At 39.9% G+C, this 6,000-nt stretch overlaps 1 pseudogene; it reads right to left on the bottom strand.

The window, feature by feature from the left end:
- Positions 1-853: 853 nt before the first annotated feature.
- Positions 854-5,496, bottom strand: LOC100630453 (single-stranded DNA-binding protein, mitochondrial pseudogene; annotated as a pseudogene).
- Positions 5,497-6,000: the final 504 nt, after the last annotated feature.

The following is a 6,000-nucleotide window of genomic DNA, read 5'->3' as shown; positions in this document are numbered from 1 at the left end:
TGGTTAGTTGATTTTGTATCCTGCAACTTTGCTGAATTTGTTTATTTTCTCTAAGTTTTTTGTGGAATCTTTAGGGTTTTCTACATATAAAATCATGTCATCTACAAATAGAGATAATTTTATTTCTTTCTTTCTCATTTGGATGCTTTTTATTTCTTGCCTAATTGCATTGGCTACGACTTCCAGTACTATGTTGAGGTGTCGAAAGTGGGCATCCTCATCTTGTTCCTGATCTTAGAGGAAAAGATTTCAGTCTTTCATCATTGAGTATGCTATTAGCTGTGAGTTTTTCATATAAGGTCTTTATTACGGTGGTAGTTTTGTTAAGAAGGTAGCTTCCTTCTATTCCTACTTTATTGAGTGTTTTTATCACAAAATGGTATTGGTTCTTGTCAAATACTTTTTCTGCATCTATTAAGATGATCATGTGTTTTTTTGTCCTTTGTTCTGTGAACATGGTGTTATATTGATTGATTTTCATATGTTGAACCATCCTTGCATACTAGGGGTAAATCCTACTTGGTCGTGGCGTAGAGTCCTTTTGATATGCTGTTGAATTCAGTTTGCTAGTATTTTTTTGAGGATTTTTGCATCAATATTCATCAAGGATATGGGTCTGTAGTTTTCTTATAGTGTCTTTATCTGGCTTTGGTATCAGTAATACGCTGCCTCGTAGAATGAATTTGGATGTGTTCCCTCCTCTTCAATTTTTTGGAAGAGTTTGAGGAGGCTCAGAGTTAATTCTTCTTTAAATGTTGGGTAGGATTTTTAAGTGATGCCATCCAGTCTTGGGTATCACTCAAGAGCATCAATTGAGGCTTGTGATGCCCCTTTTATATTTCAATCTTTGTCCTTAGAAACTATAAGGGCTATACATGATTTGGAAATGAGGCTGTACCAAACAATGGCCAAAGAAGAACCATCCATTGTATGCCATCTCTTTTGTCTGGTCATTCAGAAATATAATGCTATCAGCTATGATGGCTGTTGCTTGTTGCTTCAAATTATTTTTATCTGGGCAGTTACCCGAACCAACTTTTCCTTCCACATAAATTCAAGACCACTTTTTCATATAGTGGTATGCCAAATCTCTGAGTCCTGGCCAGAACACTGGTATTCTGTGCTATGTTGTCTTGTCACTGACATTGCCCATTTGATATACCTCATTTTCCCTCGATTGCCACATCTCATTTGTTGCAAGAGAAAATATTGTTGCCGGATTTTTCCTTCCACCTGTCTCATGACAGCCTACTAACCTACTTGCCCAAGTGACTGCACACAATTCAGAGACCTTTCAAGAACCAAATTGCTAGCTATTTGAGATTCGTGTCTTACAAACTGATGAAATACCTGTAATACAGGTCTTGGACACAGGGGTTCTTTACAATCGAATCTGTGGCTCTAGCCTAGACATCTGTGAGCCAGGGGATCTGTTGGGAGGTTTTTGTTTCCTGACTCAATCTCCTTACTAGTTAATGGTCTGTTCAGATTTTCTTTTTCTTCATGATTTAGTCTTGGAAGGTTGTGTGTTTCTAGGATTTTCCCATTTCTTCTACGTTATCCAATTTGTAGGCATACGATTTTTCATGGTTTTCTCTTATAATCCTTTTATTTCTGTAGCATTGGTTGAAATGCCCCCCTTTCATTTCTGATTTTAGTTATTTGAGTTTTCTCTCTTTTTTTCTTAGTTCATCTTACTAAGGGCTTTTCAATTTTGTTGATCTTTTTAAAAAACCAACCCTTACCTTTGTTGATTTTTTCAATATTTTTATGTCCTCAATTTCATTAATCTCTGCTCTAATCTTTGTTCTGTGCTTAAGATAGTATATTTTAGGTTATGTATTTTTTACCACAATTTTTAAAAATTGAAAAAGAAGAGAAAGCAGATCAGTTTGCCTGGGGGAAGGAACAGGAGTGAGGGATTGCAAAGGGTCATGAGGAAACTTTTGAGGCTGATGGATTTTCTTGATTGTGGTGATGGTTTCACAGCTATAAACATATGTCAACACTCATCAAATTGTACACTTGACATATGTGCAGTTTATTGTATGTCATTATCCCTCAATAAAGCTGCCAAATTGCAGGTTTTCCGAAAACAAGTCAAATATTTAAATTTGCAGGCATACATTAAGCCAAGTGATTCTTTTCTAAGTGTAGTCTATTCAAAATTCCTGAACTAAAAAGTCCATATGAGTATATTTGTCTTCTTTACTTTACATGTTCATATTTCTGCAATTTTGATCCTGCCCTGCTGTTACAATCGAGTCCTTTACTCCCAGTTTTCTTCAAAAGAGGGAGGACTCTCAAGGGGCCTAAGTTCAACGGACAGATGCTCTCATCTATTTTTCAATTAGATCTTTCATCATCATGCTTCCAGATAGATATTCATCCCATCAAAAGAGGTCATATCTATAAAACGGGACTGTTCTCTTAATTTTTTAAAGCAGATAACGTTTATGACATTATAGCAGACACTTCGTATGTTTAACTTTGCAGATTTATTTTTCAAGACCTTTATTTATCCACAATAAAACCAGCAATGAAGTTACACTACCCCGGATGGCTTTGAGACGCTAATTGTGTTGTTGAAATTATACCGTTTAAACCACAGATGTGACTACTCTTACACTAATACTTGTAAAAAAATCTAAAACCCCTCCTTATTACAGCAAACTGAACCTAAAACACTACGATGTGCTGTCTAATAGATGTGAGATGTTTGAAGGGAACCGGACCTGGATGCAATTTGGCATTTTACTCTTTGGTTCTTAATGATTACTTATGTCATCACACCAGGTTCAATGTAATCACAAGATTCTCCCTTGTTTTGCCCTTCAAAACGAGAAATTCTCCTTTTTTCAACTAGTTAATTCCATTAGATAGTCGACCACCTTGTCCACATACAGTGACTCCAACTCCACGTAGCTGCTTCATCTGCAATTTAAATCTTACTGGCTCCAATGACCCCTGTTGAAGGCATTGGCTTCAACATAATTTATTCAGCATTGTATTCAAAAGATTTTTATTGAACATCAAACTATGTGCCAGGGTTCTAGACCAGAGATGCAGTAGTGAATAAGAAAAGCATAGTCATTCTCATGGAATCTATAGTCTAATTGGAAGACAGATATTGAACAAGCAATTATAAGATTGATGAGTGTTACCATAAAGAAAGTACAGGATGTTTGCTATGGGAACATTTCTTTTTCCTCTGGGCTTCAGGAGGGAAAACCACCAGGTTAACAAATGACTATGTTTTCCCTCCAGCTCTGCTCCTGGCAACCGAAAGGAAAGATTCCACATAGGGGATATCTGTATCTAGAAGTAGAAACAAGTCCGTAGGACTAATTTTTTTCTTCCTTTTTAGGAAAGTAGAAGCGTCCTTCTTGGCACCAGACATACTTCCAGCTTAGCTGCTGGCTGGGAAGACTAGGTATTTACAACAATTCTTTTAGTTTTCTCTTGGTAACTACAGCTCTTCCCCATATTTTTTGTGTCTCCCTGCCTAGGAAACTTAGAAAATACCCTCAAAAAGAGGTTGCATTCCTATGTTTTTAAACAATAGTTAAGGCAGTTGTTGGACCATATTACAAATTGGTTTCATGAGAACCTTGAAGAGATCTTTCTTTTTCTCTTTTCTGTCTTAGATTTCTTGAAATACCTGGGAGCTCTCAGAAAAAACACTCTGTTGACTTTAAGGCTGTGTTTACAAGTCAGCAGTACAGACACACTTTTGCCGTGAAAACCATTTGGTGGATCCACAAGCGTAGTTAAGCTTGTCATTGAGTAAAGTCAATGAACAACTCAGGCATGTTCTGAAAGATCCGTGGGTCCACCCTCAACCCCAGTGTCAACAGCAGCTGAAACAACAGGAAAAGAGGGTCACATCTGGTTAAAACTACAAAAGAGAGATAAGATGCTTTTCAAAGGCTAACCTAGGATTATTTTTCAACCAGGGCTAAGCCAAATAGAAGATAAACTGCACGTTGACCTGCAGAATCCTGTAGAATCTCTGCCAGCTCAGAATCAAGCCTGCTTAAGGGAGCTGCTTTCTCTCCGTGTTTGTCCCTGGCTCCCAGAAGAGAGGACGGGAATGTTGCTACCTGCTGCTCAAGTCTTCCCTCAACCCTCAGCTTCCTGGCATCCCTGGTGTGCAGGGGTAGATCTGTGAGATTGAGATTAGTTCAGCATTTCCATTGAAATATAATTCTTTTGGCTGACAAGGACAAAAAATTGTCCTGACAATAGACCTAGAAATAATCAGGCATTGGATTTATGTGAACATTAGCACTTATGATGGAAAGAGCCCTAAACCCTGGGAAAATCACGTAACCTCTTGGGTCTCACTCTCTCTCTCTTTTTTTTTTGGTGAGGAAGATTGGCCCTGAGCTAACATCTGCATCAATCTCTCTCTATCTTGTATGTGGGACACTAGCACAGCATGGCTTGATGAGTGGTATGTAAGTCCGCACCTGGGATCTGAACCCACAAACCCCAGGCCACCGAAGCAGAGTGTGTGAGCTTAACCACTACACCACCAGCCTGGCCCCATCATTTTTCCTTCTTTTAAAGTGGCCTGTATTAGAAAGCTGCACATCTGGATCACTGGGGATACTTGTTAAAAGTGGCTATTTCTGGCCCACCCCTGCAGATTCTGGGTAGCGGTCTGGCGTGAGGATGAAGGGGGGGCGGTGGGAGTGGGGCTTGGATGGGAGTGTGGGTGGAGATGTGTATTCTCACAGCTCTGCTGGTGATTCTGCTGGGTGACGTCAAGTTCTGCTCCACAGTTCTCAGGGATGATATCAGGAAACCACAAAGTTAATATTCTGCGAGTAATACCCTGGTCATATACTACTACCTAAAGTCTCACAAGCTGTGCTGAAAAGACCATATTTGTTGCTCTTTCCTCGCATCTCCCAAAGACTAATCTGGGTTGACCCCAGAGTTATAAATAGTAATAATAATTATAATAAAAAAATTTACTGCATGCCAGGCACTGGCCTAAACACTTCATAGATATTCACACAATTCTCTCAACAACCCGGTGAGAGAGAGTATTACTATTGTCCTCCCTTTTACAGATGAAGAAACCAAGGCACAGAGAAGTCAAGTAACTGACATATGGTAACACAGATGGTCAAGTGTATCAACTAGATTCAGGTTGGCTCAGGGGAGCTTTCTGTCTAGAGAAACCCAAGTAGTATATTGGGTGGCAGCACAGTTTTATGGAACAAGCCCAGGCTTTGGTGTCAAACACTTATTCAAGTTCTGGTGCAACCACTCACTCGCTGTGTGATCTTGGGTGATCCTGTCAGCCTTGCTAAGTGTCTTACTCAGCTCAGCTGCTGTAACAAGATACCATAGACTGGGCGGCTTCAACAACAGGCTGTTATTGCTCACAGATCTGTAGACTGGGAAATCCCAGATCAAGGAGCCGGCAGTGTGGCTCCTGGTGACAGGCCTCTTCCTGGTTTGCAGATGGCCATCTTCTTGCATCCTCACGTGGCAGAGAGAGAGAGGCCTCTGATCTCTCCCACGTCTTATAAGGGTATTGACCTCATCACAGGGGCTCCACCTGTGACTTCTCCCAAACCTAATGACCTCCCCAGTCCCACCTTCAAATGCCAGCCTGCTGGGGGTCAGGGCTTCACCACAGGAATGGGGTAGGGGGAGGACACAGACATTTAATCCATAGCACTAAGCTTCAATTTCTCTATCTGCAAAATACAGATGACATTTATTTGTAAAGTGTGAGAATGAAATAAGATTTTTATAAGGCTTTAGTTCAGTCTCATAATAAAATCAAGGTAATGCATTAAAAAAATTTATTGCTTTGGTGGCCCAGGTTTGCGGGTTTGGATCCTAGACACAGGCCTACCCCACTTGTTGGCCATGCTGTGGTGGCGACTCACATATAAAGTGAAGGAAGATTGGCATGGACATTAGCTTAGGGTTAATCTTCCTTAGCAAAAAAAAAAAGGAAAATAAATAATAAAAATG

This window comes from Equus caballus, chromosome 31 (assembly GCF_041296265.1).
Source record: "Equus caballus isolate H_3958 breed thoroughbred chromosome 31, TB-T2T, whole genome shotgun sequence".
NCBI lineage: Eukaryota > Metazoa > Chordata > Mammalia > Perissodactyla > Equidae > Equus > Equus caballus.
Note: the sequence above shows the minus strand (reverse complement) of the source record. Positions and strands in the feature narration are given on the sequence as shown.